We start from the raw sequence: 15,781 nt of genomic DNA on the forward strand, positions 1-15,781 counted from the left end.
GAGTTAACGAATATATGACATATAATTTCAAATATTGTGAAAAGTGCTATTATGAAATCACCGAAGATGGTCACTTACTGTATCCAGGAGATTCAGGAAAGTATTCTTAATGGAATAAAATAGTGCTCGAACTAAGATTTGAAGGATACTTAGTGTTAGATAAAAGGTTCATGAAAATACATTTCAAGGAGAGGAAACAGCAAAAACCCAAGAGCAGAGGCACAGAATAGTATAAAATGTGCCATGATCATTGCAGGCAAACTGCTTTTACTAGACTATAAAATAAAATCAGAACAAGATGGAGTCGAGTCTGGACCAAATTTTTATGCTTTTTATGCCAAATTTTTTATATGTTTTTTATCTGTTATTTTGCTTCACAAATAAAATGAAAAATTTGTGGAATCATAAAAATACATGGAGGCATAGTGTATTTCCCCCTTTAAAAGTGTTTTTGCTGTAAATATTATAGGAAAGGTATAATAGTATCAGCAGAACATGAATTATCATTATCCTTTTAAATATAATATAGGATGATGAAATAGTCATAATGATGGTATTATTATCTGGAATTGCTTTGTCATTTTCTTCCCTTGTTGGCTTTAACTTCAAAGAATCATCAGTGGAGAATGCGTACCTCCATTTTCTTCACTTTCTGGGTAAGGGCCTAATACCAGAGCAACACTCCTGGTCTCTCATCCATCCCCCAAGTTCACCAACCTGAAGGTAGTGCAATAATAGGCAGGTGGGGCAATGAATTGGCCAGGTGTAACTTGGCTCCCTCTGGTTCCTCTTCAGTTCTGACTGCCTGTAATAAAAGGTGTTGCCTAAGTGTATGTGTGTGTGTGTGTGTGTGTGTGTGTGTGTGTGTGTGAAGCTTGGTGTTGTCCAGCTGCGCCAGTGACTGGGTTAAGTTAATAAGTAGAATTCAGGGGTCAAGGATTACAAACCCACTTAGACAAAAACTTAAGCATAAAATACAGAGACCATTATGAGTGAAAAATTGATATTGTTATTTCCTTCTGTCTGTCCATTTCTTGGTTTGTTCCAACATCAAACAGAGACGAGAGGAACACAATGAACTGTTCTTCTATTTTTTACAAATTTATGTATTTATTTTAGAGACAGAGAGGGGGAGGGAGAGAGAGACAGAGAGAGAGAGAGAGAGAGAGAAAGGGAGAGTAGGAGGAGGAGGGGCAGAGGGAGAAGGAGAGAGAAAATCCCGAGCGCGGAGCCCAATGTGGGGCTCAATCTCACGAACCTGAGATCATGACCTGAACAAAAAACAAGAGTCGGATGCTTAACTGAGCCACCCAAGTGCCCCTGAACTGTCCTTCTAGAACTCTATTATATGCGAAGTAATCATGTAATATGTATTCCTAATTAAAACTGGCACACGTCAAGGTGCAGTTGAGAGGAAACTTAGTTGTACTTGTTTCCCTCATTAGTTCATTTCATAATACCTGGAATCCAATTGCTTGTGATGCCAAATAGTCCCTCCAGGGCTCCCTCCCTCAGGCGAAACCATTCTGCTCTATTTTTCATGAAGACACATCTGCACATTTAATGATCTTGTCTGTGGTAACAAGATAATGAGTGGTCATGGGTTTTTGAGTTACCAGCACTGAATAATACATATATAGTCTAGCATATGTTCTCTGGTTGGCAAGGATCTTAATCCAAATATGTGACCCTAAAACTGAAAAATTCACATTAGGTGAAAAGCTTTTGGGGAAGTTACTTTTGAAAAGACGGGCCCTTTGGTATGTTTAATTGCATCAAGTTGGTAACTAAATATTTCATCTGAATATGTGAGTAAGCTTTGGTAGGAGCTCATCAGAGGAGGCCTAGGTAATAACAGAGACTAAGATAATGATGGTGTGGCAAACCCTGTAGGATGTCTCATTCAACACAATTCTTTGCCTGTCTCTTATAAAAACAGAATCATGAAATGCCAGCCTTCTTGCTTGAGAGAGGGCATGTAACAATGCCAGCCGATGAGAGGTCTGCAGAGGTCCCTGGTTATGGCACTCCTTCTCAAATGATGTTAGAAGGAAGCCTTAAGTCACCCCTTCCCTCTTACCTTGTATGCAGACAAAATAGAGATGCAGAACTCATCTTAACAATGAAGTCAGAAATCACATGCTGAAGATAATTCCCGGTTGACATCCTTGAGCACCGTGTGAAAAGAAAAGCCCCATGTTTAATTAAGCCCCTGTTTATTGGGGTTTCTGTTACTAATTGACAGAAATAAAAAGTACATTTCAGCTTCATATGGCTGCAGACACCTGAAACTAATCTAGCTGATGCATTCATATAACAGAGTTATTGGGATGGCCTTTAAGCCTGGGCACTACATTCCTAGAAGATATATATGAGGATACATAAGGATAACATATCCAGGAAAAATGCCCAGTCATACTATAAGGTCATTACAAAGGCAAAACTTTGCCATCGCCCCTCCACAACAGGAACAGGAAATCCGCCACAGCTGCCCCAGGAGACCCACATGCAACAGCTGCCTTATGTTGGTTATTTCCTTCTCCTTGTTTCATGCAGGTTCATGAGCTTGGCAGAACCTCAGTCCCACGTCTGCTTTCTAGTTAAAAAGATGTTTGGAAAATGCACCTTGTGAGTTGCCAGCCTCCATTGTTCAAGAAAGTAAGCCTAAAAAGCATTGAAATGAGTGGTGAGTGAGCTAATGCACAGTGTCTGCAACAAATTGTGCCAACCTTGATTGGTATTGACTTCCTGGAGTGGTGCTCTGAAGATTGGCCAAACATATGCAGGCTCAGCAAGACAGAGCGACATGATTCATTAGAGGTATCTGCTGAGATAACGAGAGGGAGAGCTTGGATGTGCCTGCCACTCAGTGTTTCATCCTCAAGCAAACACAAGAAGCAGCGGCAGTTGGGGAATGGCAACTGAGCTGTTGAGACAGATAAATAATTACAGGGAAGGAAGATCTGGAGGACGCCAAACTGCTGTACTTGTTGCGCTGCTCACAAGCTGGAGGAACCGAGCTCACGAAGAGAGCTGACAATGGACGTGGTGCTATCCGATAGCAGAGCTACTCAAATTCATTCTCTTCCCGTAAATTGAGATTATTTTGGCCTCTGTTTCGTCAATCCTTAGTTTATGGGCAGAAAAACATAACAAACAAACTTGAATTAAATCACGGCTGTGCATCCATGTTATGCACACGTGCTCCTGAAATCTTATGAAGGAAGACCATATTAAAGGGCTTCAAGATCTGCTGAACAGAATGGGCTGAGACACATTATATAAATATGAATTTCTAGAACCACAGACCTTATCTAACTATTTCATTTTTTTATTTTTGTTATTATTATTTTTAAAGATTTTATTTATTTGACAGAGAGAGATAGTGAGAGCAGGAACACAAGCAGGGGGAGTGGGAGAGGGAGAAGCAGGCTTCCCGCCGAGCAGGGAGCCCGATGCGGGGCTCAATCCCAGGATCCTGGGATCATGACCTGAGCCAAGGCAGACACTTAACGACTGAGCCACCCAGGCACCCCTAACCATTTCATTTTATATGTGAAGACTCTGTGACCCAGACATACACAGTGGCTTATGCAAGGTAAGATTTAGCAGAGTGGTATTTGCTTTGAGTGTTTCTCAGGCCTATGCCTTTTCTGTGTAATCATGTGTTTATTCAATCATCTATTGTAAGATGGCATTTTGCTAAATACTATGGGTGATACAAAGAATAAATAACAAAGCGTATCGTGATCAAGCAGTTTATGATTAAATAGAGGAACAAAGACACATAAAGATTGTATTCTCTACAAATTCCAAAGAAAGGGAAGTCACAATGAAATGAAGTATGCGACTGAAACTGATCAGGTTTTTTATTCAAGTAGCAGAAACTTGCTCTATCTGAAAAGGAAGAAAATGAGTTTATTAAAAGAATCATTGGAAAGACCAAAGAACCGAATTTTAAATTAATTGCCAGGAATAACGCATAACACCACATTGCAGAACCAACATGTTAAAGAACATTCCTTCAAGCACTAGACACTTCCGTTTTCATAAATGTCACCTTCCATCATCTCCTACTGCTCTCCCTAGCTGAGAAAGAGAGCTGCTCGTTTATAAGCTACTGAGTCAAGGTTGACTGTGCGGGAGGTTGAGATCATGAGTAACTAGCATTTTTATTTATTTATTTTTAAATATTTTATTTATTTATTCCTAGTGAGGAACCATTGCTATTCTATGACTTCCCTCTTTGAGATATTCTAGCTCACTCTGATTTAAGTGTAAGTGTAAGCCAGCTGGACCTCTCAAGATCATGATATTTTCAGTTCTGATAATCTTTTTTTTTTCTTTTTAAGATTTTATTTGACAGAGAGAGAGAGACAGGGAGAGAGGGAACACAAGCAGAGGGAGTGGGAGAGGGAGAAGCAGGCTTCCCGCACAGCAGGGAGCCTGATGCGGGGCTCGATCCCAGGACCCTGGGATCATGACCTGAGCCCAAGGCAGATGCTTAATAACTGAGCCACCCAGGCGCCCCGCATTTTTAGTTTCTAGACAAGGAGGGTATTTTTTACCCTCTACCGACATTCTTTAAGTAAGGAAATCTCCAAACATAGTTAGAAGATCAAAAGCTAAGTAGCCATAAATTTTGAAAGGTGTACATCACAAAAAGCTACATGGTATAATAATTCTCCCAATAAAGATGATCATACTAATAATTCAAGCCAAACTTATTCTTCTTCCATGACATATCTTCAGGAAATGAGAATAATTGTTAGTTACTCCACAAGCCCTCACTGTATTAGAAGAGTTATACAGGGATTTCATATTGATTTATATAAAAATAAATATATTTGAATGACAAAGATTGTGTCAGTATATACATGAAGAAAAGAAGGGTGAATATAATTTGGTCCCTTCTCTTAAAAAACTACATTCTAAAATCAATCTCAAAACCAACATCAATCATCTTGCCCCAAACCAGAGTTCCTGATATGAGCTGGTGGGTATTAATTCATTTGTCTCCCAGGGTAAATATCTTTCCAGTCAATGCACCTTCTGAAAATGAAGGGGCAAGCATTTCCTCTCCTTTAAACCTAAAACCAAACTCTGTTAAAGGAATCTGTTTTGCATTTTAAACAGATTCTCCTGATACTACAGGTAACATAAAAGGCATTTAGACATTCAAGTCATTTTCTCTTTTCTGCTAATAATGTTTGCTGATACTGACTCTATTCAACTGGCACATTGGTTCTAATCATTAGATTTATATTTTATGATAACCAGTGTGTTACCTAATGACCCTTCATTGAAAAAGCAATTCACCTTATTGAAGGAAAATAGGGAGGATAAATCATGCATGGAAACATATAGATGAAAAATATTAACAATACCCACGAAACTTGTTATTATCTATAGAATGGTAGTTTAACCTTTAGAGAAAGTAAATAATTTGTTCCATTCTCCTGTGTGTCTATATCATTTTAGCAGCTTTAAAAAAAAAAGCAATTCTGTTTCCACTTTTTCATTAGCTTTTCAAGCACAGACATCTGTCACCAAGCAACTTCCCAGAAGCTGTAGCCAACTTGGATGAAAACCATAATTGAGAATGTGTATTTATAAATAAAGACTTGCCTGAGATTCAATAATACTTTGCCTTTATTCTTCTTGTGGAAATTTTATTCTGAAATCGATTGACTTTAAACGCAACATTTTTCTCCCGATTATATTATGGTACTGAAGGCTGAAGATGAATAACTTCATTTATAATGAAACTCATGTAACTCAAAAGCAAAATATTATTTCTTGCTTTTGCTTTTACAAAAGTCAACATTTTCTTCTTTTCTTCCCTTTCAATGACTTGGTTTTTTTTCTTTTTTAAACCACTTGATTGAAGTATAATTGACATACAAAAGTTGTACATATCTAATGTATTCAACCTAATGAGTTTAGAGATAAGTAAACATTCATGAAACCATCATCACTATCTTTGTTCATTCTCTTTTGCTTTAAAGCCCTTTTCAGTATGAAGTTCTGTGGTTCCCTGATTCTCGGAGTGTTCAATATAAACGTAGCATTGCATGAATGCTCAGTATCAGCCGTGACAGACGTCAGCTCTCTGCCCCAGAGAGCTTTATAGCCAAGAGAGTGAGCAATACTAAAAGTTTAAAGTCACATATTTAAAAAGATGGTCTTGCGTGTAACAGAATGTGGAATGGGGGCGTGGCTGAAGTATCAGAAAGTTCACTATGGTGGAATGCCACCATCTGAGTACCTACCACAATGGAGAGCACAAACAGCATAAGCCAAATGAAAAGGTGGTGTTTTTTTTTTAACTTCTATCATCCCTTCTGCTGATGCTTTCCTGAAAGAGTCAGTGGAAGAAGAGGTGGTGGGAAAGGAAATCAAGTTAAGAGAGCATAAATAAATAAATAAATAAATAAATAAATAGCAAACTCTGCCTTTTCCCCCTTCATTGACTCTGCTTCCTCTTAAAGTCTGAGCTGATCTTGGGGAAGGAACATTGAACTAGGTGAGGGAATAAGATTTTAACTTTGATTAGTTTATGCTTTGAGGTAAATTTTTAATACCCCCATATTACCAGACAGTTATAATTTGCAAAAAATATCTCTAAGGGGTTGGGAAGGAAGTTAGGCAGTGTTGGAAGGAAAAAAAACAAGTTGTCTTCCGCTCATGCCCTCCACGTTTGGCATATTCAATAATTTATAGATATCTTTATATATCAATTAATTATAAATTCTTTAAGGGCAGGGAGAATTTAATATACAACAGTGCATAACACATGGTTTAGCATCTCATGTATTATAAGTCATTTCATTTCAACAGTCTGAACAAGAGAATGAACACATTTTAGAACTAAAGATTTTTTTTTTCTGTTCTTAGTACTGTTTTTCCTACTCAAGCCTTTAAGCCTATGGATCTCTACATTCATGTAAAAGTCACATGTAAATAAAAATCAATACCGGGCCATCTGGCTGGCTCAGTAGCGTCTAACTCTTGGTTTTGGCTCAGGTTGTGATCCCGGGGTCATGGGTTTGAGCCCCATGTCAGGCTCCTTGCTCAGCACAGAGGCTGCTTGAGATTCTTTCCCCCTCCCTTTCTCTTCCTCTCTGCTCCTCCTCCTACTCTCACTCTCTCTCAAAAATAAATAAATAAAATCTTTTAAAAAAATCAATACTTTATATGCTTTAGATTCTTTTCGGATATGACTGATTAGAATTGAAATCCTATGTTTATTTTGTGTAATATACCAAACTACAATGCTTTGAGACCTCTGCTACTTGTTACCATTACATTAAATGCTTTCTTAAAGATTCCCCAGCGAGTATTGAGTTCCCCAGGACACTGAGCTCAACTGACCTTAAGAACAAATCCTTTTTGTTCTGCACATTCCACTCTGCTTCCTCCTCTACTCGTGACCCTCATGAGATCTCCATAGTCGATTGTTTTCAACTCTTAGTCTCACCTCCAGATGAGGTAGAAAGATATGGCTTTCCCTAAAATATAATCTTTCTAAACTGAGACTAGGTGTAAATTACAAAGAATATTTATTTTAAATAAATAGACCAAAAAAACCTAGAATCCATAATATAAAAGGTGTGGAAACTCTACTAAAGGACCTAGTTATATTTTTTATGTAAACGGATGCAGACTCCACTTTTAAGAAGAAAAAAATAAAAAATTATAGTTTTTTTTATATATCTTTCTTTATTTTATTTTTTTATTTGTGTAGAATTTACCGTACAAATCTATGTCAGCCTATGTATCAGCTTTGTTAGCCTACTTTTTGTACATACAAAACTCTTTGATTTTTTTGAATGTTTGAGGAATACAGGTATCCCCTGTTTTTGAAAATTTGTGTTATGTCACTCATGTTTATGAAAGACCTACATTAGTACCTGTTTTGGGTAACTGAAAGAATTCTGGAACGGATTTTCGCTTTTATGAAAAAAGGCAAATGGTGTTCAGCGTTTGTTTTGCAGACAGCTGTGACAGCTGTGACAGAAGCTGTGTGCCCCCTGCAAGAGTGGCCCCACCACGCTCCTTCCCCTGGAACCACACTCAGCATCTTAGCCTGAAGCCACCATAACTTTGAACTGTGTCTGTGAACATCTGTGCTGTATCTGTATTTATTTTATGCATCCATGAGCAGTATGTGTCCTAAAGCATTAGGAAACCTAAGAGAGGTTATTTTTGGGGTCTGGAAGCACTCAAAAATTTTTTCAATATAAATTAATGATAATTGCTTCTTCGATGTATGCTGTTTCAGCTTATGAAAAATTTCATAGGAACACTCCACCTTCGGGGAGCAGGGGAACCGTATCAGCAACCAAATGATCGCTAGATGGCAGCATAATTCAGTTCTTATAAAATACATTTCAACGGGTGATTTTCTTCTTTATGACTGATAACTTGTTTCAAAAACCCCAAAGATAAAAAAATAGTTGAAGTAATGTATTAGTTTATCTGAAATATTAGTTTTATCAAATTGCCAATGTATTTATTATGCTCCCAAGTAAGAAGGCAACAATCAATTTGATGGCTACCAGAGAGGAGAGGGGTGGGGAGATGGGTTCAACAGGTGATGGGGATAAAGGAGGGCACTTGTGATGAGCCCTGGGTGTTGCATGGAAGTGTTGAATTGCTATATTGTACATCTGAAACTAACATTACACTGTGTGTTAACTAACTGGAGTTTAAAACTTTTTTTAAAAAGATTTTATTTATTTATTTGAGAGAGAGAAAGAGAAAGCACAAGCAGTGGGAGAGGCAGAGGGAGAAGCAGGCTCTCCGTTGATCAGGGCTTCATCCCAGGACCCTGGGATCATGACCTGAGCTGAAGGCAGACGCTTAACCAACTGAGCCACCCAGGCGCCCCTAAATTAAAACTTTTTAAGAAGAAAGTAAAGTATGTAATGCTTAGATCTACCAAAGATGTAAACTAAAGTACATGAGTTTTGGACTCTGACATGTCTGAATTTAAACCTGGCTCTCTTCTCTTTACCAGTCACAGAACTTAGAAAATTTGCTGTGATCTTCTCTATCTCAGTTCCTAAATAGTCACTTTGTATTTGGCATCTTTGAAGCAGACTTTTTATGTGTGTTGTAAGATAATTTTTTTCCATGGGGGATGACTTCTTTATTAATTTGTCCTACAATAATTAAATTTCCATAGTATTAACCTTTTATAGCATAAACACTGGAATTTAAATAATTATAGTTTTCTTATTTTATAAATGCATCATGCAGGTAAATATTATTCTTCCACTATCTTTATACAAATACTGTCTTTAATTTGTGTCTCTCTCAATCCTCAGGGTTACAGCGACCATACAATAGATGCTTGGTAAATGCCCGATATCATGATTTGGAAGAGATCATTCGTTGTGATGGTGATTGATTTACCTCAAAAATATTAGATTTTTCCTGCTAAAGGGGTTATCGAGATAAACTGGATGAAGAATCAGAGACTAAAGTTTTTAATAGACTTCTATAAGGTCACACAATCTGTTGAGGCAGATCCAAGATTAGAAACAAATTATCTTTCCAATATACCACATACTGACTTCTGTTTTGTTCCTGATCATCTACCATGACTCCAGCTAGAAACTTTAGACATAATTATTCCCTCCTTCCTCCCTGACCCACCAAATTCAATCACAGATTCATGCCAAATCTACCTCCAAAAGCTTCCTGAATCCATCTCATTTTATTCATCCCCATTTCCAGTCTTTAAAGCCTTTATTATCTCACTTGTATAATTATAATGCTATCTGAAAAGATCTCCTATTCCTAGTCAGGGACCATTGCTATTCTATGATTTCCCTCTTTGAGATATTCTAGCTCACTCTGATTTAAGTGTAAGTGTAAGTCAGCTGGACCTCTCAAGACCATGATATTTTCAGTTCTGATAATCTTTCTTTTTTTCTTTTTAAGATTTTATTTGACAGAGAGAGAGAGACAGCGAGAGAGGGAACACAAGCAGGGGGAGTGGGAGAGGAAGAAGCAGGCTTCCCGCGGAGAAGGGAGCCCGATGTGGGGCTCGATCCCAGGACCCTGGGATCATGACCTGAGCCTCCTGGGATCATGACCTGAGCCGAAGGCAGACGCTTAACGACTGAGCCACCCAGGCGCCCCTCTGATAAACTTTGAGAAGTGACCCACGTGACTTTACAATGGCAGGGAATAAATTGTTGTTTGTTAATTCTCCCCCACCCGCCTGGTTGAACATCCTAAAGACTAAGCATATGCAGCTGTTTGTCTCATTAGAGATGCTTTATATAATTAAAAATTAAAATGAAAGAAAAAAGAAAAGAAGATTGATTCTTTTCTGTCCCTTCGCTGTTTAGCTGAAGCTTTAGAGGAAGTTAGAGTGTTGCCTCACTAACTCAATACCCCTTTCTGCATCTAGTCAGATTATACCTCTCAGATGACAAAGAAGACAAAAGTAGAGAGCTAAATTTCATCCTGAGAAAATTGTGTAGGCCAAAAATAAAACAAACAAACAAACAAAAAAGAAAAATTAGACAAAAAATAGAAGCCAGGTAGCAGTGTCTCCTGGGACCGTTGTGTTTTCACACACTTTTCTATAGATCTGATTTCCTTAGACTGATACTGGGTGACCACCTCATGTGAAGTCAGCCTTTCTAAACGAAAGTTTAAAATAATTGAGCTATATATAACACACGTCAAAGCAAAAATTACACGAAAATTAAACAGGCAAGCAAGACTTTATTCTATATTATCACAATAGGAGAGGCCTAAACTCAACTCCAATGAAACAAAGGATAGAGTTTTTAAGAACTGAGGAGGTTGGGGTGGAGGATCATAGGCCTTCTGTGTTTGCTAATTGGCTTTATCCTAAGGAAAAGGAAACTTTCTGATATTTTCATGACAGGACATACTTTTACAATTTAGAGCAAGGAAGTTAGGCTCCGATTGGCAATTTCTTGTTATTACATTTCAAGGAAATGTTCACAGATCCTTAAAAAAGACATTCCTGAATTGTAAAACTGTTTCTATCTCAAAGGGGCAGGAGGTCAGGAGCCAAGAGTCAGGAAGAAGCCTGCTTAAAGGTTTAGTCAATCTGAAAGGAACATTAAGGACCTACCACTCATGTGTGATTATTAACATGCTGTCTAGCTGCAAGTCTTAAACACGGATAAAACAAGCCTATGTGAGCAAACAAAGCAAAACAAAGCAAAAACCTTGAACAAAGAACCATTGGAACAAACTGAATGACAAAATATGCAGAGTTATGCTGAATCTCTGCCTCATTGGGGATATGAAGAACAAACATACAACATAGGCCTGTGAAGAATTATTTCAAGACAAGAGAAGGAAATATCACCTTGGAGACGTGGAGGAAAGGTAGGCCCTGCAAATGATTTACTGCAAGAGTTTCTTTTACAAAAAAAGTACATCATATGGTGTAAGACATAGTCCCTATAAAGTAGGAATCAAAATTCATAAGAGGATAATAAAAATATTAAAAGATATAAAATAATCTAAAATATAAATAAAAAAGTATGGAAAGATATTAATGTTCCCTAATCAATTTCACAAGTAGGATAAATTTAAAAAAGCATTTAAAATAATGAATGATAAAACTTATTAAATTCTGTTTAAATCCCTATATAAAAGTTAGAATTATTGAAATATATATCATATATCTATATATACCATAAGAATAAATAAGCATAAATCAGCATTCTCCCTGCCCACTCTCATACCTCCTGTGTTTTTGAATTCCTTTGAGTTTTTTCATTTTTTTAATCTCATGAATGTTAGAGAATTTCTTCAATTGTCTCATAATATTTGGCTGCTCCCTCATATTTAATTGTAAATGATGTGCATTAGTAGCCTTGTCAGCTAGTGGCTTTTTTTTTTTTTTTGGTGGCCTTTTTTATAGGGTCATTTGGATGAGAGATTTAGTAATTTCCCCACTAGCAGGTATGCTCTTGTACTATGCAATTTTGCTTGAAATGAATCTTCAGTTCTGCTTGCCATGAGTTAAGACGAAGGAAGAGTGGAATGAGGGAACAGGGAGTTCCAAGTTACCCATAATCTTGGAGTCAGACTCACGAGTAAGTACACACATTTTTGTTAAGTCCTTGTGTTTTAGCAGGATTCTCTCCGAGTCCATAATCTCTCCTGTTTGTCTTTTCCAGAATATAAACATTCACTCTTCAGCTAGGATAGGTGGGTGGAACGGGGGAATCTGTTTACTCCAAAGATTTTGTGAACTTGCTGAAAGTTCAAAATAGATGTGTTGGGGGTATGGATTTTAGTGAAAAAAGTCAAGTATATAAGAAATATCCCATTTTCATAATTTATGAACAGAAGATTAAAATTCTAAAAACCTATTTTATGATTAGGTTTAACTTCATTGTTAACACACACATATATAATTAAATATTGCAATAGACTATTGTACCTCCCCCTCAGGTTAAGATACGTTCCTTCCTGTGTTCCTCCTGTGGCACCAAGGGAACTATTATTCTGAATTTTGTGTTTGTCCTTCCTCTATTTTCCCCTATATTCTTTATATTGTTATTTATGTTGTTAATTTATCAAGTGTTTGAAATTTATACAAGTAGTATATTGTGTGAATTCCGATAAATTTTTGGTCAATAGGATGTTTGTGAGATTCATAGATATTGATAAATGCAGCTGTGGCTTATTCATTTTTATCATTGTAAAATATTCCATTGTATGAATATTATGAATGCACCACAGTGTTCTATCCCACTGTTGTTATACGTTGAGTTTGCACCCAGATTTTCCCCACACATAGTATTATCATGCAAGCATCCTGACGTGGGTGTGCAACGGTATTTCCTAGGTAATTATCCAACTAAAAAGTCTCTAGAGGACAGGAGCAGAAATGCTGAGTTGTAGAGTAAGAACACTTGCCTCATGTTGTGAACTGTTTAATTTATAGTCTGCCCAGTGGTAGAGATGTGTCTTCACTGCTTCCTATCTTTACTAACACATGCTATTTTTAAAACTTTTACTTCTTTTCAGTCTAGCAGGTGTTGTCAAAGATAAACCAAGCAGGACACTAGTTTGAGTGGTAAGGACTGACTTTAATCAGTAATGTACTATCACAATAGGGAAAAGACTCCATCCAGTTTGAGCTGAGTTCAACTTCCATCTATGCATAGGTGAGAGGGCATTGTAAAAGGAGAATGAAGGAAGAGAGACATGGTGGAGTAGGGCCTCAGTAGGAGTCAGGGAAGTGAAGCATTACAGGAAGCTGGAAGGACAGGCTGCTCACTACCGCTACTTGTCAAATTTAGGCTCCTTCCCATCCACAACTAGGATACAGGGGCCCATCTTCATGTGTTGGCTTCAACAAGGAGCAAATTTTTTTGGCAGACTTGAGTTTTCTCAGGCAGGCACCTTAAGGGGGGCTAGGTCATTCTAGGGATCTGGCCTTGAGCTATTAGAAACTATGTTAGAATAATGAACCATGCTTATTTTGGAGTGAGAAGATGCGATCCCAGATTTTTGCTTCTCCCCTGTGTGACCTTGGGCAGTTCACATGAACTCTCTGAGCTTCAGATTTGTTATCTATAGAACAGGAATATCAGATGCCCTTTACAACTCACAGAGTGGCTACAAAAATCAAATGAGATAGATATTTTACAAAAGTAAATTATCAACACAAAAAATATTTCCAGCAGTAATAGATTATTGGTTTTTATAGCTACAAGTTGGCAATTATGAAATAAGGAGTTGGAGAAGAACAAGGAGGAGAAAGTGTTAATTTTGACAAATAAAGCCTGTTTACATGGTGATACAATTGTGATTGACTTAATTTTGTAATTATTTTTCTACACTCTCAGTCCACAGTTTACATATTTAAACTGCATATAATTTATATTTCTGTCAGATTCCCAGCTGGGTGAGATTCTAGGCCCATGTAAATATAAATGACATTCTTTGGCATTTACAGCTGGAAGCTTCAACCTAGTTTCATTATCATATGGCTTGATGTTTTCTTCCCAGCAGTCTATGGGCCTCAAATTTGCAGCATATAAGTAAGATCTCACATTTGAGTCTCCCAACAACAGCTGAGACACCAGCTAACTTTTACTCTGAATCTACCTGGTAGAATCTAAGGTCAATATTGGTCCATCTCTATTTCACTAAGGAAAGCAGGTTACCACTACGCAAAATTTTTATATCACAAGAAGATTTTTGTTTTAAATGATTTTTATTTTGACCAGTGATGCTAGGAATCAATATGCCTACCTCTCCTATCACTTATCAATTGGTAACAAAAGAAAAAATGTTATGCAATCCCTTGTTCCATTCAGAATAAGTAAATAATTTACTAAGTGCAGCCTTCATGCCAAGCACTGAACCAAGAGCTTTACATGTTTACTCATTTTAATTCTGAAGTAGATACTACTATGAGGTCTGATAAAGGTCACATAGATAGTAAGTGGTAGAGACAAATTTTAAATGATGATCTATATGAATCCCAAATCCATTTTCTTCCACACTCCTCTTTAGCATTCCTTTTATTTGGCAGCCCTACTTTAGAAAAAGTAATTTCAGTGGCTGCCTGGCACTCTCTTCCTGAAGCCCTCCAAATTTCCCAGCTGAGACCACTTAATTCCCACCTGCAAACTCTGTCCCCTCCCAGCAGCTGGGAGCCTCTCTTTAAAAAGCTCTAGGCCAATGACTGATTGTTCAACATTTCATCTTGTTAATCCTGCTGGGTTTCTGTACCTCGGTAAACTTAATTACCGAATTGACAAGGTTCCTTCCCCTCTGTCCCATTAATTGATGCCTGAAGCCTAATACTGTACTTTGTTCTCACCAATACTTCTGAGGCCTAAAGTCCCCCCCCCTTTTTAAGCTTTCATCACCTTTTGATGCCTGTTAATTTTCTCCAGATTTATATGGTACTTACAACTTGTCATTCTGGATCCCTATAGCTATGTTTTGTCACTTGTCTGGAAACTCATCCTTTATCCCATGCTAGAGTTCCCAACATGACCTGTCTGCACATCTGGATCATTGCCTGTCATATTCTTTGAATCCCATGCTTAACCAGAGAAACTGGATTGTCACCATTGTCTTCTGCCAATTTAGCCTGTAAGACTTTGTTTCCATCCCAGTGTCTATCACTTTTATCTTTAACCCACTTGATCAGAGACCACATTCCCATTCTGATAATCTACATCTTCATTCAGCATGCTTCCATTTGTCTTCTCAGGGACAATTTCTACCTTAAGGCCAACATCCAGTTGCCCAATAATTTAATTCTGTATGTTGAATGAGTTTTTCTCTCCACCTTCTATTTACTTAATGTGGTTCTTGGGTAGATATTTAGAAAGCTTGAATAGTGAATTCACATCAAGTTATAAGCAAAGATGCGATACACACATATATATATAAAACCCTTTGTAGAGGTTTATATTTTCATTTTGTCTTTTGACATAATTTTAAACTTACAGAAAAGTTGCAAGAATAATATGAAGAACTCACATGCATCTTTTCCTCAAATCCACCAATTCTTAATATTTTGGCACATTTACTTTCTTTTTCTCTCTAGTTGTGTGTATACATATTTTTTGAGCCATTTTATAGTAGGTTGTGGTCATCTTGCCCTTTGGCCCCAATATACTTCAATATGTATTTCCCAGGAACAAGGATAATTAATATCTTGCATAATACATTGCAGTTCTCAAATTCAGGAATTTTAACACTGATATATTTTTATCTAATTTGTAATCCATATTCCAGTTTC

The 15,781-nt window shown here is 37.3% G+C and overlaps 1 long non-coding RNA gene across 1 annotated transcript in view; it reads left to right on the top strand.

The window, feature by feature from the left end:
* Positions 1 to 5,642, top strand: part of LOC144382401 (uncharacterized) — a 58,446-nt gene extending 52,804 nt beyond the window's left edge. Inside the window, exon 3 of the long non-coding RNA XR_013449280.1 lies at positions 5,526 to 5,642. This is a non-coding gene — a long non-coding RNA (uncharacterized LOC144382401). The remainder of the gene's footprint in view (positions 1 to 5,525) is intronic.
* Positions 5,643 to 15,781: the final 10,139 nt, after the last annotated feature.

Source organism: Halichoerus grypus, chromosome 6, assembly GCF_964656455.1.
Source record: "Halichoerus grypus chromosome 6, mHalGry1.hap1.1, whole genome shotgun sequence".
Classification (NCBI taxonomy): domain Eukaryota; kingdom Metazoa; phylum Chordata; class Mammalia; order Carnivora; family Phocidae; genus Halichoerus; species Halichoerus grypus.